Source organism: Phocoena sinus, chromosome 9 (genome assembly GCF_008692025.1).
Source record: "Phocoena sinus isolate mPhoSin1 chromosome 9, mPhoSin1.pri, whole genome shotgun sequence".
NCBI classification, from domain to species: domain Eukaryota; kingdom Metazoa; phylum Chordata; class Mammalia; order Artiodactyla; family Phocoenidae; genus Phocoena; species Phocoena sinus.
In genome coordinates, this window is record NC_045771.1 from 56,174,808 (window position 1) to 56,189,650 (window position 14,843).

Genomic DNA, 14,843 nt, shown 5'->3' on the forward strand with positions numbered 1-14,843 from the left:
TGAAGGAATGGTATAAGGAATCTCTAAAGCAAACCATGTGCTCAAGTATGTCATAGCAGTACTATTAAATATAACAGATCAAGCCTACCATTCCTTCCCGTGAGTTTTACATTCTTTTCACAAATATGATTAGAATACCTCACTTTACTACCTTGGTAGGAAACTAGAGTGAGGGATAGTTTCTACATTGAAGTATTGTTTTCATAGAACTTTTGAGAGTATATACCATTGTATTTATACCTTAACTTGCAATTTTCTCTGTCTATAAAATTTTTATACCCTGTATAGTAATTGCCTCTTAAGTACTCTATGCAGAATTTTAAAAATTGTTTGCTGTTTTAAAATGAAGTAATTTCACTTATTTTAAAAATATTTAATTTAACTGTAGAATCACAACTCTCTGGTTAATCAAATGAGTGCTTCATTGTCCTAAGCTACAGGGCCAGTATTGTTAACATTTTTTCACTGATATCTTTATTCAGAGTATTCTAGATCCCATGTGCATTTTAAACAAAAGTTGAGAAGTTGAAAGAGTATCTTTGATCTCTTGCTATTTCTGATGTCTGGCCTCCATTGATGCTACTTTTTTTTCTTTAAGAAATTATTCTGTTTCTGCAGTAGCAATGACTATTGGATGCTACTCTCCTTAGTAAACTGAGCCAATTCTGGCATTTTCAACTGTTGCTTTTCAGCACTTTTAATGCTTGAATATGCATCATAATTATTCCTTTTATCCTGTGAAAGTCATACAGCTGATTCTATACTGAATTTCTACGTGATCTTGCTTTTTTTTTCTTTTTTGCTTATTTCAGCCACGTTGGTATTTAATTTCTGTTTTTATCTTTTATACCATGAAAACAGCTGTTAATACTTTTCCTTTTTTGACCACTATTAAATACTTTTGACCTGGATCTTGAGCTCTGTTAATACTGTTGCTACTACCTGATACTCATTGTAATTTATTGACAATCTAGTTAATGTAATATATTTGTCATTTGACACGCCCCACGGAAAAAGGGTATATAAATCAGAAGCGATCAGTGGTTGGACTTGTTCCTACAGGCTACTGAAGAGAAACTTTCCCCATAATCCATTAACACTGTCAACAGACAAGTGCGGGAGATCCACCTGAAACAGTCAGTCTTCCAGGCTAAGATTACAGCTTATCAAATCTGCTTATGTGTCCAGGTAGTGAGGTACAGTAGGAGCCTGACGGTTCTCCATTTGTTAGATACTAAAGCAGCAATATGTTATGTAGATTTTACTGTATTGTTTTAGTTCAAATATCACTGAATAGATCACAGAAATTTTGCCCAGAGCAGTAAGTAGTTCTCAAAGTGTGGTCTCTAAAGCAACAACAGAAGCACCACTAAAGACTTGTTCTGAATGTAAATTCTCAGTCCCCACCCCAGACCTACCGAATGATGGGGCCCCAAAACCTGTGTTTTAACAAGTCCTTGAGGTGATACTGATACAGACTAAAGTTTGAGAACCACTGACCTAGAAATTATTATTATAATATTCACATTATTCTAGCGGAATTTTGAAGTGTTCTACTAATATCTGTTATAATAAAAGGTTGAAGTAGTTGTTGACACTTGATATAAAAATCATTTTTCGGGCTTCCCTGGTGGCGCAGTGGTTGAGAGTCCGCCTTCCGATGCAGGCGACACGGGTTCGTGCCCCGGTCCGGGAAGATCCCACATGCCCGCGGAGCGGCTGGGCCCGTGTGCCATGGCCGCTGAGCCTGTGCGTCCAGAGCCTGTGCTCCGCAACGGGAGAGACCACAACAGTGAGAGGCCCGCGTACAGAAAAAAAAAAAAAAAAAAAAAAAAAAAAAATCATTTTTCTTAGATGAATTATATTTTTGTTTGTTTGTTTTTTGTGGTACGCGGGCCTCTCACTGTTGTGGCCTCTCCCGTTGCGGAGCACGGGCTCCAGATGCACAGGCTCAGTGGCCATGGCTCACGGGCCTAGTCGCTCTGTGGCATGTGGGATCTTCCCAGACCGGGGCACGAACCCATGTCCCCTGCATTGGCAGGCGGACTCTCAACCACTGCGCCACCAGGGAAGCCCTAGATGAATTATATTTTTAAGGCAGTGGGAATAGGAGCTCTGTAAGATTTTCTTTAAACTTAGTTCAGTTACTACTCTTCCATGGAGAGATGTTTAAAGACATTGACTTCTTCAGAATATTCTCATTAATAACTAAAATTATTTTGAACATGATGAATATTTTTAACAGTCAGATTGATGCAAAATAATGTGTGGTCCTCTTTGTGAAATGACTAGTATTCCATTTTCTTTTTAATGAGTCATTATTTGGTTCTTCTTCATAATGGAATATTTCCCTTTTATCTTGGTTCTTTTTCACTTGTCATAAAAAAAAAATCTAAAACATAACTGACACTGCTATATCTTTTTGCTTGCAGTGAAAGAGAGATTCAGGTAAATAACTCTGCATAGGATACCCTGAGAGTAGAAAAGAGAGCAGCATCTGACAGTTTAGGGTAAGGTAGGAACAAGTAAAGCTTATTGGAGGACTCGATGCTTTGAGATGAGTCACTCATTCATCAAATTTATTGAACACCTGGTATGTAACAATTGCTCTTCTAGATACTGGAGGTACAGCACTGAACAAAATGTACGAAGTCCCTACTCTCACTGAGGTTACAATATAATGGTGGGGACTGATAATAAATAAACATAGTATGCCGGATGGTTGATACCTACTGTGAAGGAAAATAAAATAGGGGGAGGTAGAGCATGATGGGGGAAGAGGACATTTTATGTAGGAAAATTAAGGAAGACCTCTCTCATAATGTGATAATCAAGCATCTACCTTAAGGAAGTATGGGAGACAGCCACATAGGTAAGTTGGGGAAGAATGTTTCAGGCAAAGGAATAGTGAGTACAAGGCCCTGAGGTGGTCATTGAGGTGGTCACGTGCTAGTTCTTTGTGTGGTTGACAAAGAGCCCAGTGTAGCTGGAGCAAGAAGAGTGGGCAAAGTGTGGGAGACAAGGTCATAGTGATACCTGGGAACCAGATCACATGGAACTTGGAATTTAATTCTTAAAGAGATGTAGTCATTGGGTACAATTTTTTAACTTGTCATTTTGAAGTAATTTCAGACTTACAGAAAAGTTGCAAAACTAGCACCGAGAGTTCCCATGTACTCTTCACTCAGCTTTCCCTAATGTTCACATCTTGTGTAACCACACTATAGTTATCAAAACTTAGAAATTAAAAGTGGTACAGTACTATAAACTACAGACTGGATTTTACCAGTTTTCCCACTAATGTCCTTTTTCTGTTCTAGGATCTATTCCAGGATCGCACATTGCATTTAGTTGTCATGTCTTCTTCATCTTCTCCAGACTCTGTTAGTTCCTGAGTCTTTCTTTGCCTTTCATGACCTTGACACTTGAAAAGGACTGGCCAGTTATTTTGTAAAATATCCCTCGGTGTGATTTTGTCTATTTTCTCATGATTACATGAAGCTTATTCATTTTTGACAAGAATGCCATTGAAGTTATGAGCCCTTCTCTGTGTGTCAAATCGAAAGGCACATGTCTTATTACAGGTGCTGTTAATCTCGATTACTTGTGGTGTCAGCTGGGTTTCTCCACTGTTTGATACTATATGCACATTTCCTGTTTCTCTTTAAACTTCCATCCACTAATCTTAGCATCCATTGGTAGATCTTGCCTGCACAGTTACTACTGTGGTGTTCCAATGGTGATTTTCTATCATCATTCATTCATTATTCCTTCATTTATTGATTGGAATTATTCTGTAAGAGCTGTTTCTTTTTTCTATTATTTATTTATTTACTTATTTTTATTTTTTGCTGCGCGCGGGCTTTCTCTTTTTGTGGCAAGTGGGGGCTCCTCTTCGTTGCAGTGCGTGGGCTTCTCATTGCAGTGGCTTCTCTTGTTGCGGAGCACGGGCTCTAGGCACATGGGCTCTAGAGCGCAGGCTCAGTAGTTGTGGCACACGGGCTTAGTTGCTCCGCGACATGCGGCATCTTCCCGGACCAGGGATTGAACCCGTGTCCCCTGCATTGGCAGGCGGAGTCTAAACCACTGCACCACCAGGGAAGTCCCAAGAGCTGTTTCTTCACTCACATTTATTTACTTAACTAATCAAGTTTCATATGAACTCACAGCTATTAATTTTTTTCAGTGGTTTATAATCCAATACTACAGTAGTTTGTTTTGTTCCAGCTTTGTCAGTAAGAACTCTTTCAGGTTGGCACTTGTGCACTTTCAAAGTGCTTAGTCTTTTGAGCATTTGCACTATCAGAGACTCCAGGCCCATCTTGTATTTTCCCTGCCCCAGCCCTAGAATCAACTACTTCTCCAAGGAATTCAAGTTCCCTTTATTGGAGGAAAGATACTTAGAAACCAAGACCTGGGTGCTATATGTGCTTATTGTTAACTAAGGTGTTATGGTCCTCTCAGCAGACAGTTTGAAAATATATGTAGTATATTAACCCTTGCATATATATTTATTTCTGTATCTGTCTGCATATATAATAGAAATATAATTTCATATCGATACCTCCAGTCCCCATCTAGTACCACAGCATTCTTTCTCCCCTTTCCCCTTTCCTTTGTAACTTTGTTCTCCAAAGGCGAGAAACCAGGCTCTCATAATCTACAGCAGTTTTATTCATTTGTTAACCATTTATACCCATAAAGTAATTTCATACCCATATATACCCATAAAGTAATTTTACAGTTGCTAACCTATATCCCTGTGAAAAACAAATTTACTAACTAGAGTACAGTATTTATGTACAGTAGTTTTTGGTCTTTAGCCGTACAGTATACAATCAAAATACTGTTTTTCAAAGTATCCTAGGTTAACTCTTTTCTCCCCACGCCTTTAGTGTGGTTTTGTTATTCACTTATAATACAATAAGAATTATTTATTATAGTTTTTATTCCATTTTGGGTTCCCTCACACTTTGGTTAATTTTTTTAAAATTTATGTACGGTAAATTTCATTTGTGCGTAGACAGTTCTTTTGGTTGTGACAGATGCATAGAGTTATGTGTCTACCACCACAAACATAATACAGAACATTTCCATCACCCCAAAATTCCCTGGTGCTGCTCTGTTCTTTTATAGTCAGCCCCTCCTCTACCTCCTGCCCTTGAAAATTACTAGCTGCTTTCTGTCCCTATAGTTTTGTCTTTTCCAGAGTGTCATTAATGAAATCATACATTATGCATTATTTTGGGTCTGGTTTCATTGTCTTAACAAAATACTTATAAGATTCATCTATGTGTGTTAAGTATTTGTTTCTTTTTAGAGCTGAGGAGTATTCCATTGAATGGATGCACCCGTTTGTATATCCAAAGGACATACAAATTGTTTCCAGCTCCGGGTCATTAGAGATTTTTCAGCAACTGATATAACTTACATTTACCAAAAGGATCACTTTGACCACCTTGTTAAATATAGTCTGGGGGGATGGAGGGGTGCAGGACAGAAGCAAAGAAACCAGTTGGAGAACTTGCCCAGGCTTATAAGTTAGGTGTAAGTTAGAATTTGAGTCCAGGCAGTCTGGCTTCAGGGTCCGTGCTCTTAACTGCCACTTTTTCTGCCCTTTGAAAATGAAAGGAGTGAATCATTCTGTCAGTTACTGCTGACAGGTAATGTTATAGCCTGAGGAGTAGATTTTGAAATCTGGGAGGTGTGGTGGGGGGTGGTTGTCATTGGTTACTTTACAAGAGCAGTTTCAGTGAAGTAATGGAGGTGAAAGCATAATTCAAGAGAAAATGAGAGGGAAAATGAGTCTTTTAAGTAAAGACTTACAAGACAAGTAGAAACTAAGCGGGTGGGTCAAGAAGAAAATTTGTGGCAAATGGTATAGCATGTTGGTATAAACCAGCATGATGTGTTTGAGGATACTGGGTAGTTTTGTGTTATAAACATCCAGGGTGGAATGTGGGGAACAGAGGGTAAAAGGGTAGCAGTGGTTAGCACATAGTCCCTTGAGGGCTTAGTTAAGGAGTTTTAACTTTATGCTGAAAAGTATGGGGAGTCATTGAAATATTTTTGGTAGAAAATAATAATATCAAATTTGTGTTTTAGAGAGAATTCCTCTGGCAGCAGTGGGGTGAATATATGGGCAGGAAAATAGTGAGGAGAGATGCTGAATGTGCAGAAACAGGAGACTCTTAAAATATTCCAGTGAAAAGGGATAGAAATCAAGTTAGCGCAAGAGTGAAGTGATTTTAAAACTTGTAGAAGTTGAATTTGATAGAAGTTGGTGTGACATTGAATGTAGGGGATAAGGAAGGGGAGAGGAAACCACACGTGAATCCTTGACCAACTAAGTTGTTGGTGTATTTCCCTTACTGAGTTGGGGGATGCAAAAGAAGTGAATAACAAGTTCAGTTTTAGGTAATCTGAGTTTGAAATGCGTAGAGGGAGAAGATATTCCCTAGAGTCTAGAGTTTGGGAAACTAGATTGGAAGTTGTCATCATTTTAAAGACGTTTGAAACCATGGTTTTCGAGAGTGTACAGAGCTAACTTTTTGTCCTGGTAGAGTGCTGAGATTTAAAAGAGAATAAAGGTAGATAAGTCTACAAAAGATATTGAGAGTGAGAGAGGAAAATCAAGAGAATCAATATCAAGTGTCATAAAAGCCAGATGAGGAGTGATTTTCCGTAAGTGTCAGATACCATGGAAAGGTAACAGATGCTGAGGATTTAGTGTCCCTTGGATATTTCAGTATAGGTGTCATCAGTGACCTTGATGAGAACAGTTTCATGGAGTTGATAGAGGAGAAATTCAAAATTCAGACACTTACAGAAATAGAGTTGAAGAAATAGAGATAGCAATTTCATGATACCTGGCCGTGAAGAAAACAGGAGACCATTAGCTTGAAAGGGGGAGAATGCTTTTTTTTAAGATTCAGGTGTTTATATTGAGTAGCAATGGAAAAGTTGAAGGTGCACATCAGAGGGGATGGGCTTTGTGGAGCCAGATCTTTGGGGTAGGTGAGGGTGGAATCTGGAACACAAGTGGAAGGTGTGGCCTTTGGATCAGAGAGTCTCTGCCTCGTTTAAGATTGGTGAGAGAAATTATTGCCAGTGATTGTGGGCTTTTGTTTGGGGTTGGGGAGGAGTTTCATTGAAAAGACCCTGTAGTCTAAGTAAATACTGTCAAATAATCAAGGTTCTTTCCTTTTTTTTTTAACTGGTTTGGTTTTATATGTTATATAATTTTAGTGGGAAATCATGATTAAGTCTCGTACTTAGTTTTAAGTTTAGGGGCTGCTTTAGGTTGCATAGATGCATCTTGCTTTAATAAAAGAATTAGTAAGCGTTTTCTTTACTAAGTATCAGGGTATCTGCCTTTATAACCTGGTTTCATAATATCTTTTATGAGTATTTTACTTTATGTATTTGATTTCATAAGTGATTTGCCCAATGGCATGTCCAAATCCATATAATAATGTATTTACTGTGATGGATTTTACTTCTCTTTTGCTGAGACAGGCTGCTATAAATATTGAATATATTCAGGCTTGTATTCAACCTATTGCAGTTTCTTATTGGTTGGGATGGCTTTTGTTGGAATAGGAGTAAAATTGCTGAAAGTCTAGTCTCAAGCCATTAGAAAGTTAATCTCTTTAACATGATCTTTATTTAGTAGTGTCTTTGTGGTTCTGCAGAGAAGTTTTATCTCTGAGAGTGTGGTTTTAGATTCCTTTTCTTTCTTTTTCTTTCTTTCTTTTTTTTTTTTTTTGGCTGCTTTACAGCCTGCGGGCTTTTCTCGAGTGGGGGAAGGCTACACTTTGTTGTGGTGCGCGGGCTCATTGCAGTGGCTCCTCTTGTTGCAGAGCACGAGCTCTAGGTGCGTGGGCTTCAGTAGTTGTGGCGCACAGGCTCAGTAGTTGTGGCTTGCGGGCTCTAGAGTGCAGGCTCAGTAGTTGTGGCGCATGGGCTTAGTTGCTCTGTGGCATGTGGGATCTTCCTGGACCAGGGCTTGAACCCACGTCCCCTGCGTTGGCAGGCAGATTCTTAACCACTGCGCCACCAGGGAAGTCCCTGTTTCAAATTCTTGATTCTTGGGTCAGGTAGAAATAGGAATCAGTCTGTTATGTGGAAGTAGTGTTGTAGCAATTAAAGTTTTCCAGAATCCTGAGTTACTGTTTACAGCCACAGGAGATTATTTACCAAGAGATTCTTTCAGGCGTTAGAAGAAAACAGTGAATGAGGAGTTTACTCCCAAAGAAATGATTTTTATTATAGGCAACTCTCATGAATTTATTCATAATCATTTTTTAGAATAATGGAACTTAAGGTACTTTTCTATATTTTCTCCAAAAAGGAGCCTTTTTATGAGGATGAAACAGTAGTACTGTAAGTTAAGATTTTGTTTTATCATTGTTGTATTTTAAAACATAAACTGTGGGCTTCCATGGTGGCACAGTGGTTAAGAATCCGCCTGCCAACGCAGGGGACACAGGTTCGAGCCTTGGTCCAGGAAGATCCCACATGCCGCAGAGCAACTAAGCCCGTGGGCCACAACTACTGAGCCTGTGCTCTAGAGCCCATGAGTCACAACTGCTGAGCCCACGTGCCACAGCTACTGAAGCCCATGTGCCTATAGCCTGTGCTCCACAACAAGAGAAGCCACTGCAAGGAGAAGCCCGCGCACCGCAACGAAGAGTAGCCCCCCACTCGCAGCAATGAAAACCCAGCACAGCCAAAAATAAATAAGTAAAAAGCAAATAAATTTATTTTAAAAAATAAAAATAAAACATAAACCTTAATAAAGTGTTGAAATACATTTGCCATTAGGTGTTGCTACCAGTGTGTATATTATAAGCATCAGGGCTCTGTCAGGGTATTGTAGCCAGGATTCAGTCTATTAAGTAACTTAAAAAAAAAAAAATCAAAATACAAAAGAGAGCAACAGAAGTGGTTTACAAGTTGGGGGAAATATTTCTGGGGAAAAGGTTAAATAGCTTGATATTGTACAATTACAGTAAAGCTAAAAATATAACTCTATACTGCAAATTAATAGTCTTCAAATATACATTAAAATCTTGATTATCTGAAACCAGGGGATAATGAGCTGGTCTGGATAAGTAAAAGGGTGTCCTCTTAAAAATTGAAATTATTTTAACTGTTTTTGATTGCAAAGGGTTTTATGTGCTTTCTAAAATTAAAAATATATATATAATTTGAATTATTCCAATTCAAAGTAATCTATCTGGACATCAATATATATAATATACCATCAGTTAATATGCTGTTTTGGGGAGAGCTATTTGCCCCTATCTTAAATCGTCTTTACTGCTGTTTTGAGTCTTTTCCTCCTTTAATTTTACTCTGTTTTCTTTGTGGTTAGTTTCTTAACCTTGACTTATATTCCTGGTTATAAGGGGGTACACCTTACTTATAAATTTTTGTTTTACATGGATAAACACAGGTTTTACATGCTTTCAAAAGTAGGGAAAAAATAGACTATAATTTGAATTATTTTAATTCAGGGTCACCTTTCTGAACATTTAATATAGTATGCCATCAGTTAATGTACTGTTAATGGGGCTATTTGCCCCATTCTAAGTCATCTTTTTTTTTTTTTTTAAACAGAGAACAGGAGTATTTATTTATTTATTTTTAAATTTATTTATTTATTTTGGGCTGTGTTGGGTCTTCGTTTCTGTGTGAGGGCTTTCTCTAGTTGTGGCAAGCGGGGGCCACTCTTCATCGCGACGCGCGGGCCTCTCACTGTCGCGGCCTCTCGTTGCGGAGCACAGGCTCCAGATGTGCAGGCTCAGTAGTTGTGGCTTACGGGCCTAGTTGCTCTGTGGCATGTGGGATCTTCCCAGACCAGGGCTCGAACCCGTGTCCCCTGCATTAGCAGGCAGATTCTCAACCACTGTGCCACCAGGGAAGCTCCCCCTAAGTCATCTTAATCTGCGGCTTTTTTGAGTCTTTTCCTCCCAGTTTTCTCTTTTCTTTGTAGTTAGTTCTTGGCTTGACCTAAATGTTTCTATTTATAAAGGGATATGTCTTACTTTCAGGGTTTTGTTTTTGCTTCAAATAAGAGAAATTGAACACCAGGTTATGAAAATAAACTTATTCTCAGAGGGAGCTGGGAAAGAGTATTTTGAGAGGTGTTTGATATGTTGAACATGGGTCCAGCCAGTTCATAAAGTGAACATCTAGGATGTTGATGATTTTGTATCTGCTGAAGCCCCAGTAAAGTCAGATTTAGCTGCACCAGTGGTGGGGTTAGATCTCCATCTTGTGTAGATGTTATGATGGCTTCACAGACTAACTGGAGGCGTCACATAAGAAACCATAATAAACAGAAATTTGTCATTGCCTAGTCCGGAATTCTAGGAAGCAGCTGCCCCTCCGCTACCCCAAGCCATATCCCTGTAGATTCTGAGCTTTCCGTAGAAAATCTTATTTTCTCTGCCCTAATTGTTAACTTACAGTGAAGGGTTTGAGTATTGACTCCTCTAAAGATATTTTGTATAGTGAAAGTGGCTATAAAATTGATTTTTGTTGATGTGCTTGCTTTAGTGTGGGTTTTTCCATAGTAAATAAAGGTTTTGTGAGTTAAGGATATTTAGTTACTGGGTAGAGAAAAGACACCACAATGAAAGATTTTTCATTTATTTAAAACAACTTTCACTATTGAGGATTTTTAATATTAAAAAGTATGTTGTTCATCTTTTAAATTCTGAGAAGCTGTTTTATTCACTATTGCCGAGGTTTCTGGAGCTACTAAAAGGCCATTATACACCACTTGTGCTTTTAATTTTTAGTCAGAGTTCATAGGATACCTTAAGTGGTATAATTACCAATTATTATACACAGCGCAGCTTTTAAAAAGAGGTTTTTTTTTTCCTTAAGAATTACTCTGTAACCAATTCAGTGTGGAAATAGTTCATAACCGATGTTATAAACTATGTTTAGTTATGTAAACTATGTTTAGTTTTAATGACTACTCAAAAGAATGAGTATTATTTTAAGGAAGTATCAAAAGGAAATACTTAGTTTTCCAGAAATAGTTATGATTATTGGATATAGTTGAAGAACTAATTGGTAGTGTGGACTCAAACCTACTTGTTTTCACATTTTTAAATTAAAACAATTTTTTAATGGAATGGAAAAACACTAGCTTATCTTAGAAGCATTATAAACTTATCTAGATATCCTTTTCAGAGCTCTGACGTGGAACTTGGATCCTGTTAGGCAGGATTTTTTGTGGGTGTATGAATTCAGATTCCACCTGTCAGTGTACCTATAGGTAAAGACATTAAATCACACCCTCTGTTCTGACCTTTCCCCACTGACTAGAATTCTTTGGCTCAGCATGAGAGGCTATTTGAATAGCTCTGTTCAGAAGAGCACTTTGTGAAGCAGCAAGAACAAGGGAAATAATGTTGCAACTACGTTTTTTAAGACTGCTACTATGGAGAATTAAAACTTGCCTTTCCCTACCAGGTTCTGCTTGGAAGGCTTTTATTTCCACAGACATATTTTGATACCGGAGGCAGTTTTATTGCTTAGCTAATTAGATATTTATATTTTTATTCTTCCATTCTTCAACGATTTAGTAATTATTCTAATTAAAAACGTGTTTGCTTGCTTTTAGTTTTGTTTGTTTTTGTTCTTTTTTTGATGAAGGCTGATGGAGATCTAGTTCTTTTTAGATTTCTGGGTTTTTTCTTTTGTTGTTTAGTTGTATGAATTAATTTTATAATGTTTGATAGTGCTAAGGAGAAATTTTCATACTGCTGTGGTATATCTGGATGAACTAAACAGAACTTTTTTAGTGTAGTAGAATACTGGTACAGCAAGTGAGGAAAATTAGCAGCTACAACTTCTAGAATGGATTCTTACAGGACCCATTTGGCAACTGTCAAACTTAGTGGCTCGTGGTTGGAAGAACAAGATGAAGACATTTATGAGGTTGAATCTCGGGTGCCTTTACCACATCCTTTTCCTCTATGTGAACATTTGGATGAAAATAACTCAGTAATTGTTAATACTTCTATTTTTCATTTTATTCATAAAAGAAATGGGCATATATTAAAGCTTATTTCCAAAATTTCCCTGCCTACCCCTCCTTATTCAGTAAGTATAAAAATTTGGTTTTTTATAGTTTTATTTTATGCTTTCAGTTTTTTATACATTTAGTTTAAAACTGTAATGAGAAATGAACTTTAAATGTCTTTGGTAAGGGTAAATGGAATAGAATCTTGTTTTCTTTTTGTTTGGTGTGTTACTACTCATTCATCCTGTAATGATTAATGTATTGAAGGGCTAAATTTTGTCCACAAGCCCCAACTTGGCTACATTTTTCATTCCAGAAAGCAGAATGAGATAATATTTCAGTTCTCCCATACCAGGCAAGCTGTTTAAAAAGATCCTGCTTGTCCTTAAGAAGCTTACTTCTATATGTTTATGATGCCAATGCTGAGTAAAAATGGAATGATTATATTTGAAGGAATAGGCATTGTCATACCTAAAACAGCTAAGTGAATTGTCATTGAGCCAATTAGGAAATGTTTACAATCATATGGCATATTGCCTGTAGTTCCGGAAAGGAAACCTGGATTCTTATTTCAGTTTTCTTGCTAACTCCCTAAGGAGCTTATTTTTAGTATGCCTACTAATCCTATGAGGAAATTCCTTTTTCTGCTTTTTATGTGAAATGTATGTTATAAGCAGTGTTAAGGGTATTTAGCATAGTTAGTATTTCAGGTTCATTTGACACTTAAATGTTGTGAATGATTCACTACAAGTTAGTATGTTATTTGCCACTTTTTGTGACTTTTATGGCTTTATTTATATGTACTAGCTAGTATTTAACAAGACAGATGCTTTCAGAATAGTTTTGTTACCTCCCCTAAAGCTTTTATATTAAAATGACAGATTATTTACTAATGATACATACTTTTAATGTAGTAAGTTTATTAAATTATGTGAAAATATTGAATATGATATTTTTATATATTTCACATTATTCAGTGTTAGGTTATAGGTATTATATAAATATTAGGAATAAACTGTACCTTAACTGGATGGAAGAGGTTTTTTATGTATAATGTATTTAAATAAATATTTGAAGGAATCTCTTATTCCAATAAATGTGGGTGCCATCTTCTATAATAAGTGAAATTTGTTTCCTAGATCTACTCTATTTGAGTCCCAGCTTTTTTGTTTTGCTTTGTAAAACTGAAGTTATTTCTTGTGGTTCCATAGTAATATTTAAATGCATCTTAAAGCAGGTTTAGATCTTGTCAGAAAATAGAATATAGAAGCCGACTTATTTTTCTTATCTAAAGCAAGTGTTTATTTTGTTGTAAGTGCATTGTTGTATTTGTACAGTAAATTTGAAAAAGGAAAAAAAAACTCATATCCTAATTAATTAGAGCTATGAACTCTTTTAGAGATTTCATATATTTCAGGCAACCATTTTACAATGTACAGGAAAAAAATTACATATGTACATGTGAAAACAGTTGATTTATTTTTTAAATATAGGCTGTGACTAAGTTCAGGAGCAGGGCTTTTTATAAATTAGTTCATATTTTATGGTCATTTTTTAATTTTAAAAATTAATGTATACTGGTTATCCACATTTAAAGGAAAATAGTCTTTTGCCAGTCAAAAGTAAAAAAATATATAAAGTTTTATATTTGTTGAGGTAACAACATATTATTACAGATATTTTAGGAAATATTTTGTGATTAAAATACGTGCTTAATTTTCAATTATGAATCTTAAATGTGTATGCATATTATTTTCAAGTAATGGGTTGTGAATGATATTTAAAACATCATATTAAAACAAGAATAATTGCACAATAGATATGTGAGATACTGATTTATCCAACCACAAAATGGTACCACAAAAAGCTTTACTTAGTAACTCTAACTCTAAAATCTATTTGCTATGGTAAATTTTAAAATGCTATGGTAATTTTTTTAAAAATGTAATGGTTTTAATATTAAATACCAGAAACATTTGTGCTCAGTTTTTCCCCATGTAGTTGTTTTAATAAAAACAGATAAAGCAGGTGCTAACAGTAAGAAGCCCAGAAAACTAAAGCAGAGATAGTGCTTTTCTGCAATTTCATGCAGCTGATAACAGTGATCACTGTTTTTGAGCGCTTTGGCCTTGAGCCTGTACCTGACTGTCATCTTAAAAATTGTTTAAGAATGTGGTCAGTATATGCCAATAACAGCATTTTAAGGAGGCTGTGTTTATAGATAATGCCTCTATGTTCTAAGGTTTTGAAAATAAACTGAATATTCAGAGTCTTGTAGATGTTTCACAAATGGACAGAAGTATAAAGCTTTTAGTTAAAATATGGGTTAAACTTCATTTTGTTGTGCCACTATGATTTTATTCATTGATGGCATTGCATTAATCACTTATTATTAGTTCCCTACAGTGTACAGCAGGAGTCGCAGTCAATAAGCGTTAAATACAGAAAACATAAAGCTTATCATAGAACACATAGTTACATAAAATTCTTTACCAAATACAAAAAGAGCCTGTGTATTATTAATTTTATATGTCGTTTCATATGATAGCATATAGATCTAGTGATGTAAAATGGTTTATTTTCAAAAGAAGCTTTTTTTTTTCAATAAAGTTAGAATACATATCTTATGGAAAGTTGTACACAGCTAATCTACTTATCTACTGATTTACCCTACCTACTAGTACTAGCATGCACTAGAAATATTAAATGACTACAATTTAACAGTATATCTTTATTTTCAGTTAAATTTCTTTTTTTTTTTTTAAGCTTTAATAGGGAATGACACTGGTATTCTTAA

General features: G+C 36.2%; 1 protein-coding gene across 11 annotated transcripts in view; it reads left to right on the forward strand.

The window, feature by feature from the left end:
• The window catches only part of AKAP9 (A-kinase anchoring protein 9), a 150,630-nt gene that overhangs the window by 95,041 nt on the left and 40,746 nt on the right, over positions 1 to 14,843 (forward strand). The gene's annotated exons all lie outside the window — the stretch shown is intronic.